Source organism: Plectropomus leopardus, chromosome 11, assembly GCF_008729295.1.
Source record: "Plectropomus leopardus isolate mb chromosome 11, YSFRI_Pleo_2.0, whole genome shotgun sequence".
Lineage (NCBI taxonomy): Eukaryota > Metazoa > Chordata > Actinopteri > Perciformes > Serranidae > Plectropomus > Plectropomus leopardus.
Genome location: NC_056473.1, coordinates 30,705,163 through 30,715,162, shown reverse-complemented (window position 1 = coordinate 30,715,162; position 10,000 = coordinate 30,705,163). Strand labels below are relative to the sequence as shown.

The window sequence follows — 10,000 nt, the reverse complement described above, 5'->3', positions numbered from 1 at the left end:
ACATTTGAAAAACTCAAAAATCATGACCTGGTTACTCAAGTTTTTTCCTTCTAGCATGCAGAAGGAAGAGAGCATCTACTCATCGATGAGAGGCTTGAGCTTGTGACAGTGTGAGAAATCAACATTTATTGCATCCTCCTCAAATGACCTAAGAGGTTTGAGCTAGCAGCATATTAGAGAGAAGGCAGACATCTTTATGGCCGATACCTCCAACACTCTTAAACAATATCACACCAAAACAGTGGACCAGTGGCCGTGGTTCAAATCTGGCCCCAGACAGGGTGCTGGGTAGCCTCCCAACCATTTTCTAATTCACAATAGAAATACAGTGATTCAACCTGAGAATTGTTTTTGTACTTTTAGTATACACAAAGCACCAGAGTGCATAAAACAGCATCAAAGTTGGCACTTTTTTTTTGTTAAAAAAGCTCTGCGTAGAATCCCCCACGGCCGCCAACTGAGGTCCTAGCTAAGCCCCCAATGTCTTTAAATCCTAGAAACTTCCTAAAATCCTTGAAACGTCCTAAAATTCAAGAAATGTCCTAAAATTCAAGAAATGTCCTAAAATGATAGAAACATCCTGAAGTCCTAGAAATATCCTATGACCCTAGAAACATGCTAAAATCATAAAAATGTGCTGAAATCTGAGAAACATTAATAGCCTAGGAATGTCCTAAAATCCTTGAAACACGAATGGGGTTGCTGCAACTGGCCCCTGGCCTCCTGTAATCTTACAAAAGTGGCCCGTAAGCAAAGGAAGTTGAGTATTCCTGATCTAGACCAATAAATAGTACATAAGGCGAAAAATATGTATTTCTTATTTGGGCGTGAACTGTCCCTCTAAAACTAAATTTTAGATTCACAGCTGTAATCCAAACAGCTGGGCAACAAACTAGACACCAGCGAGATACTGAATCTGTCTGTGTCACCATCGCTCATCGTGCCTTCCTCCCAGAGGAGGGAGGAACCCAGAGGAACAACCAACACAGTAATAATTAATGCAAATCTGATATTTCCATTCACTTCATGCGTTATTCATTATTTTGACTGTCATGGTATCAATTAGTGGAAGCAGTCGCTGCCCGTCTTAAGAGGCTCATGAGATTCAGGAAATGAGCTGATCATAAAGTAATTAGTGGTGATTAATAAACTCAAATCACCTCTGACCTCACATCAGATCAGCCCAGGTATTAGTTGTAATTATCCTGCTAATGCACGAAGGAAGCAGCAAGGAAGACATCATTATCTTTAGATGCTGAGATTACTGCAGCATCTTCACAGGTGGATAAACACTATCATCTGCTTTGTGTCTGTTGAGCCGTCTGTTGCGTATTTGTTTTATTGACTTATTAACACTGCAGAATTATGACAAATTTCATCCCATATACATCTGCAATATGCTCCTGTTTTGGATTAGATTAGATTAGATTTAAAAATCTATATTTTAAAACTTTTTTCAAATAAGCAACAGCAGAACATTTTCAACTTTCTTAGTCGATGTGTCTAAGGACAGAGGGATGTTGTATGCTGTAAAGCCCACTGAGGCAAACTGTGATTTGTAAAAATGGGCTTTATAAATACAATAGACTTGACTTGACTTGATGAAAACTAATTTTTTAAGTTACAATAAACGTTGTTCATAATATTGGTATTTAATTTTTTACCAAATTGCATCAAAAAGTTTTAAAAAAGTATTAAATCTAGGTTGCTTTGGGCCGTAGGAACTGTGCATAAGTATAGTTGTGACATTACAGCTTCATGGAAGTCCTCTAACCGCTCGATTAAAGGCACAGCTTCTGAATACGGACTGCGTGCATTTTTCTTTGGATTGAGAGCGTTTTTTTCTGGCAATATTTATATGGCAACTATGCCTGGTTTATATTAAAAAGACATGACTTTTTAGAATATTGAATCTTTAAAGTATGAAGCTAAGGTTCAAAGTTGAACAAAAAAAAGAAATAAAATGTTAAAATTGTCACACTGGAACAAAGTGTAAACTATTAACTTTGTACCCTAGCATGCCACTACAGCTCAAGTCAGCATGCCACCACCTCAATAGTTCCCGCAGGTTACTATGGTGACGGTTGCCATAGAGGCAGGATACTTTGGGGATGGTTGTCTTGGAGATGTTGAGTTGATGTAACTCACCATGAAGCAAGCTTGTTAAGACATCATTCGGGTGTCCACCAGATATTTGCAAGCAGACCCCCCGCATGTCGTCATCTGGCGTCACGCAGGGCCTCATTTCTCTGATATCTTCCCGACAGTTTACTGCAGTTGCACCAATTTCCAAGAGTCCTGATTTTGTGATCAAAGATGACGGCCATCAGCAATTATGAACAGCAAAGGGAAGTTTACAGTAGGAGAGAACTTCAGGAAAGAAAAGACTGAAAGTTTGTTTGGCCAAGAAGGATTTGGAGAAAGCCCTCCTGCATGTCTGCATCTTAACTACAGCAGCATCTTACTCATACTCCCAGCTGACGCCTTTGGATGTCATGATTTAGACAGCGTTAGAGAACAAATATATAATCCACGGGGATGGAGCAAATGTATTGAAATGCTTCCATATCCTGTGTTGTTTCAACTAACTGTTTATTTTTTTTTTTTTTTTTGGCGAGAGCTTTTATGGCATCAGAATCAGAAGTGGTTCCAGAAAACAATTTTAATTGGCTCTTCAGCAGGTGGAGATAAATAACGGCCCCTCCCATGAGGACTGTATGTGTGCGTGTGTGTGCGTGTTTGGGGTGATGAGAGCTAAAGCAGGTGACAAAAAGAGAAGAGAGAGTATTCATTAAATCTCCTGTCCTGTCTTTTCCTGTATAAATGCTATGTTTAATGAGCCACTCTCATTAGCACTTTATTTTTTTTAAGCTTTAACCGCACGAGCTGACACACACACACACACACACACACACAAAATTACAATTCTACAGGCACACACACATAGTTTCTCTAAGAATAAAATCTTGCTAAGCCTGTCTTTTGTTTTTTTTTTTCAAAATCAGTTCGGGAAATTGTTTCGCGCCGGTTAGTGACCCTCCATGAGCTTTTCAGCTGCTTCTCATCTGACTCCTCCTCCCCACCTCCTCTTCCTCTCGCTTCTCTTTTCTCTCATCTTCTCCTCTTTCATCCCCGCGCTATTGTCTTCTTCCACCCCCGAGCCATCGCTGCCTCCCCCACCTCATCCTCTTCATCCTTCTCCTTTCTTCATGAAGATTAAGGTGAAGCGGATCACAGGGCAGAGGGAGGCGATTTGGTCTGTACACAATAACGTGTGAGTGGGATGAGGAGAGTAAGATGGGCGCAAGATTGATGGAGGAGATTTGGAAGAGAAGAAAGGAGGAGTAAAGATAGGAAAGACGAGAGCAGGTTAGGCAAAGGGGGTGTGGAGAGAGGTTGGCGTGAAGTGATGATAGTGATGAATAAAAGGATGAAACAGAAGTCGGTGTGTAAAACATCAGCTGGCTCACTCGGTGGAGGAGATATGATTCTTTGTGGAGCGTTCATCACTTATTCATTAGGATTTAATGGGGTTTCAGGCCCACATTGTGTATAGATATTACGGTATGTTGGAATTGCAGGGTTGGAGTGTTTCACTGCTGAAGCTGAGCACGTGCTTTTGAACTTTTGTCATGTGAGATGGACTTTCACACACTCGATGTATGAAGCCTGAAAACTGACAAAAGGCAGTAAAAGGTTATTGCACAATGTCAACAAGACTAGGTCAAAGCCTTTATGGCTGGACTGTGCATGAAACGCCAGAGAGCTTTCTGAAACAAGAAGTGGCGGCATTTACTTACTGTGCGTTCCGATCCGCATACTGACACATTATATAGTAGGGCTGGGTGATATGGCCAGAAATTATATTGCAATATTTTTAGGATATATCTCAATATAAAATATGTATCTATATTTTTATATTTTTTATATTTTTAATTGTTATTAATTATTTAAAAAGGGGATTTTCTGCCGTGATTGACAGCTGTATTTGCGCTAGCATTTAATGGGGCTGTTCGTGATTGGTCGGACAGGTGTTTTGGCAGGAACTGATCACCAGCGCAAGATGACAGCGGACGTTTCCAGGATTTTAGCTTCACTTAAGCATAGTGGGGTTGAATGTGGTGCATTGTCTATTTTGATATACAGTCTATGGTCCCGATACATAGTATGTCAAATGCTGTATGCCAAAAATACAGGATGTTCTACCACATCTGATCGAATTGTGCAGTATGCATGTCAGCAGGATTTGCTTGTTACTCTGACCCACAGTCCTCTGCACAGTGGAGGATTCATCCCATTGACAGGTCTGTAAACAGACGACAGCTGATTGACAGCTGACAGAGGCCACAAAGACGAATGACAGTGCATTAAAGTAATTTTATGACCAGTCAAATGCTAATAATACAAATAATAATAGTTTAAGTAAACAAAATAATCATAAAGATTACTAACAACAACAAAAAATGTACAAAATAGTAACAGAGAAATGCGGATGTATGCTAATTTTAGTGATATAAGATGTTTCAGTCCGTTATGCATTCAGTTAAAACTTAAGGGTTGAATTACATACTCTGCTAAGTAGCAACAGCAGAGCTCTTCGGGTTGATCTCCATCTCTGACAGCAAGTGGAAACGCCTAGCTTGTCATATTAGCATAAAGAAATTATAGGGGAAAAGGAATAAATAAATAATTAGATATGGCATTTATTTATTCATGGGTTTCAAGTTCAGTTAGATCAGGTGAGACATTATGAGATCACTTATTTTGTGCCTTCACTGTATGACAATTTGATAACTTTCTCCAGAATGTGAGGCCACCTCATAGATTACATACAAGGCAGGTTTAATGATTACAAATTGCTGAATGTCCCAAGGTGATTTTACTGCAGTGCTCAGGCAGCAGTGTGTGCTCCTGAGTGTGTGTTTGTGAGGAGTGTGTGTAGCACCTGGTGCCAGGGACTTCAGACTGGGGCACTCCTGCAATCATAGCAGCCCAAAGACAGACAGACACACACACACACACACACACACACACACACACACACACACACACACAAATTATATATACACATCTCTAAGGCCACGTTTAGGTGATGACCAACTTAAAGAGGAATAGTCTTTTCTTCGCGTTTTGTGAAAACGATCCTTGTGTATAGGGGTCTGCAAAAACAACCAAAAACGCTGCAGTATGCACGCCAGGCCAGTAGTTGGTGGTGTAACTTTGTAATGACACACCATAAAAGAACACCACGCACTTGCGTGAAGTGCGACATTGATGTCGCCGTTCTCACAGGGTCCGCACATTGACAGTTTACATGTCAACAGAGGGGCTGCATTTTCAAAAGATTACACTCTGGAACGCAGTTTCAAAACTTTGCATTTTCGCGCCCCCAAAACGCTGTTGTCGTGTGAACGAAAGGCCAAACCATAACAAAAGTTTAACATTTCATGCAAGAACCGTTGCTATGTCAACCCTGACGACAAGTGCATCTCTCAGCCTCCGGAACCTGGTAACCAGGGAGCAGGATAATGCATGTTAAATAAATAAAGCTAGACTGATGAGAGGAGGCAAGGGAAGGAGTTAATGATGAAGAAAAGTGAGGGGGAGGGAGAGTTTCATAAAGGGCAAGTGCACAAAGAGTTTGAGAGAAACAGAAAAGAAATGAAGGAAAGAATGAAGGCGCAAACAAGAAGCTGAAGGGAGTGTAGGAGTTGATATAATAGAACAGGAGATTGAGTCGAGGCAAGAGGCCAGACACAGTGAGAGGGAGGTCAGAAACAAAGCTCCACATCTGTCTCATGGCTGCCATCGCTGTCTGGATGAGGAGTAAACTCAGCAGCTCAGTCAGTGAAACTGATGAGTGATTACATGGTTTCATTTCATCATTCAGCTGCTGAGTGGAAGCTTACATGACTTTGCTCAAACATGTCACTTCAGTGGCTTTTCTCGTTCATGTAACTTGTTTTGCACTTGTCCATTGCGGCATTCATGTGATGGCAGAAGGTTGGAGTTTCCAAGACTTGGATTTCAACAAGTTTTTTAGATATGAGCAAATATAGCAACGCCAACCTTTCCGGTGTGGATGGCTGAAAGAGGAATGAAAGAGGGGCTCTGAGCTCACATGGCCCAACAAGCCCACTTCCAGTAGGAAACTGTGAAAAAATCTTATTCTTATGCAAAGCAAAATGACAAGCCACTCTAGCTATTCTATTTTTCCATATTTTGACGTGATGTTTTGACACGTTAATGGGAGTATGCATGGCTGCATGTAACCGGGAATATTAGTGCAATATTCATTTTCAATGCCCATGTAAACAGCTTAGCAGAAATAATGTCTTTTTTGAAATAAGAGCACTATTATGTGCATGTAAATGTACTCAACGGGTGCTGGCCGTAAAAATGATAACTGCGTCGGTTTTAAATTTTTATTTGAGCTGCGCTGTGTGCCGCCTGTCATAGGGTGTGAGATATGGCCCTTAATCTTGGTGGCCTATATATTTTTATAGTTTTCTAATGATGACAATTAAGATATAGAAGTTTGTAATAACTGCCATAACTTGACTGAGGTGGTAGGGGGGAAATGATTTTATCTAATTGGCTGGTGGGGCCTCTTGTTCTGCTCATCCTCAGGCTTTTTTTCTTACATTGCATTTGCATGCCTCCTACCAAGTGCAGCTGTTTATAAACTGCCATTTTTAAGTACTTGTTCTTTCTAAGTATATGGAGAAAAGAGCACGTAGGCAATGTTTACTACACACTTGAGCTAGTATGAGACTTTGACTGTGTATATATTCAAATCTCATCCATCCCCGCGTGTCTCTGGGAGCGCCATTTCCCATCGAGCAGCACAGATGTTCAGCTTTAGCCGTCTCTGCTCCCTGCAGATCCTCTCATGTTGGCTCAACACATTCCCTCATCTCATCGCTTGCATTTCAGAAGATTACACTGTACTATGACAACACACTGTCATGAATAAATGAGGACTGACAGGTGGCCTACCTGGATCAACCAAAGTTATTCATAGCTGCGACACTTTGAGTACTTTTTTGATGAGACAGCAGTTCATTTTTTAACCGGCAGAGTTTTACAGATCAGAAGCTACAATAATTACTGTGAAACCAGCCTGTACCGTAACAGTACAACACCTTCCTCCCCCCCATCTCTCCTACATTAGCATTGCAGATAGGGTTTTTCCAGTTGCTCCTCTCACAATTGCAGCAGCCGCCGTGCTGTATGTGTACCTTTTTGCATCCTCTTTAGGAGCATGGTGTTTTGTAGAGCGGAGGTGGACGATATGACTGTAGACTGACTGACTGACTGACTGACTGACTGCATTTTCAGTGTCTCCCACAACTGTTAATGATGTGGACATAAATAATTTGTGTATGAGTGTGTATGTGGCAGTGAGAGAGAGAGAAAAGGACTGGCAGAGTGTGTGTTGTGTTGTCAGCTGGGTGTGTGTTGACTGATGAGGTTACACCCAAAGCATGAATAATGCAGAGGACTGTAGGAGTCAGAAAGTGTGTGTGTGTGTGTGTGTGTGTGTGTGTGTGTGTGTGTGTGTGTGTGTGTGTGTGTGTGTGTGTGTGTGTGATAAAGAGAGATAGGTGGATGGATAATTGGGTGAAAGAAGAGAGAGGAACTCCACTTGGGGATTTAGTAGAGAATTGAAGGAGTGAGAATGTGCACAAAGAAACAGAAAGCTCAACACAATGTACAGTACAGCACATTGTCCTCCTTTTCTCCTATGCCCCTTTATGGTCTTACTTCTCTGAACCTCCAATTTTTCCCACTTCCCGCCTCCTTCGTCTCCCCTCTTATCTCCATTTCCTCCAGCACCTTCTCTCCCTCTACTGTTTCTCCCCGCCTTTCCTCCTCCATCCTCCATCCTCCTCCTCGCCTCCCTCCATTCGTGTCTCCCTCTGAAGGCAGATGAAGCTGGCATGATTTCTGAGGAGTCTGTATGTTTCTGATGCCTGTTAGTGGGTTTGCCGTCTGTTTAGAAACAAACTCAGGCGCTATGCCTGCTGTTAACTACTTCCACATTTCCAACAGTCACTTCCACCAGTTAAATCTCTCCAGTAAGCCAAAAAATTTGGTGATGTATTATCTTTTTCTTTTAATAGCTGTGTCCAGTCCTTACTGGAGGATGGAGGAGGAGGAGCAGGATGACTAACTTCAATGTAGGCTTTTTTACACAGAGATCCCACAATACTGCAGCAACAAGGACTCTCTGTTTTGCCATGTGTGCTTTTTTTCACGCTGAACCAAACATTGCAGGTACAATGCCACCCCAGTGTGTGATTTGTAATGGCATGACAGTCCCTTCTTATTTCAAAGTCATCAAATCCCACTGCTTTTGCAGTGCTTGAAATGTAAGATCCCGTTGTCAGCTGAGAACGCGGCCGGACAGAACCGTTCAGTGTTATTATACACCCCCTGAAAGCCGGACATCACCTGCCGTGGCAGCATGATACGCGATGGTCAGCATCAGTTTGAGAACACAGCTAGACAGAACCTGTTCTTTCCACATAATATGTCACTGGACACCGTTAGGTTGAAATGCTGCAGGTAAAGACATAATATAGGGAGCTCAAATGTCCCTATGGATCCAACAAACCCTGGATTCTGCTGCGGGAGTGATCCACCGTGTGCTTGTGTTTACATCACAGTAGCAGCATCTCAGAACGTCAACAGCTGACAAAAAAGGATACCTAGAGCGTAGTATGTTGACGTGGACGTTCACTGAAAAGCAGCAATATGTGACAACTTGGGGTGAGAACGTGTTGGGCATGATGGTGTTCTGGATTTAAAAGAGGAATAGGGACGTGGTGTATGACACAACAGGGTCATCCTCTAGTGTGACATATAACATACGTGTCAGGCACGCGGCGGCGTAGCGGTTAGTATCACTGTAGCTGTGGTGTCACTCTAATATCCGACGTTTTTGCGGGTCCGTGAATACAGCAGCAGGCAGAGTTCTTTTTATGTCCTTCGCAGCTGAATGTCACTCCTGAGGTGGATAATTGATCTGTTGATACGTTCACAGCTGATCAGATCAATAGATGTGAGGAGGTATTTGCAGATTTTGGGAAGTGAAAGACAGTCTGTAATTAATGGGAAACACTGGTGGAAACACCGTAAATGACGTTGTTGATTGGAAAAAACAGTGGAATTCGGATTTTATCTTCCTGGGCAGGCCACTCAGGAAGAGTAAATGTATGGGAAACACTGGGTATGATAGTCAGCAAAAGGCTGCAGCTTGGACTCAAACACGGGTCACTGCAAAGGACTCAGCCAGTATGGGGCACACACTCTACCAGGTGAGCTGGCGGTCTCCCCTAGCTGCTCTTTAAATCCCTTGGTGATGCGTTTTTATGGATCCCACTGCTTTTCCTAGCAAGCTCATCCTTCCTGTGCTAAGATTGCTTAGAGCATAAAACATTGTTTGTCCAATCATAGTGAGCAAACGTTTGGAGACGAAATACCCAGTCCACATCTTCACCTCCAGGAGTATGTGGACACAGAGGGAAAACCAACAGTAGGCCCTTGGCTGTGGGCTCAGACTCCACTGACCCCCCGACCTTCCACTGGTTCTCTGGCGAGGAGCAGAGCGCAGCCCGGGTCAGTGCGACTTGCTGGAGGCTGCTTGGAAGCTGTGGGAAAGATCCAGGCAGCTGAGAGTCAAGCCAAGGCTGCAGCATGCTGGAGGCCTTAACAGTGTGGGAGAGGCAGTCACAGCAGGGGAGAGGAGAGCCAAGGCCCGCAGAGCATGTTTGAGAACCAGAGGGAGGGCGGGAGGTTTGTCAGGTCTGTGCCCACAGGGGAACGCTCGCTGTTGGATGTCCTGCAGTGTGCACACACCCCTAGATGTGGAACCAAAGATGAAGCCATGAATCCAAAAACTCAGAATACTGTCCAAATATACCATATGTTCAGTATTTGACTTCTTAGGTTAGGTTTTAATTCAGTGATGGATCTGATCTATCCCATCTAGATC

General features: G+C 42.8%; 1 protein-coding gene across 1 annotated transcript in view; it reads left to right on the top strand.

Annotated features, from left to right (window-relative positions):
- Positions 1-10,000, top strand: part of necab2 (N-terminal EF-hand calcium binding protein 2) — a 141,264-nt gene that overhangs the window by 54,354 nt on the left and 76,910 nt on the right. The gene's annotated exons all lie outside the window — the stretch shown is intronic.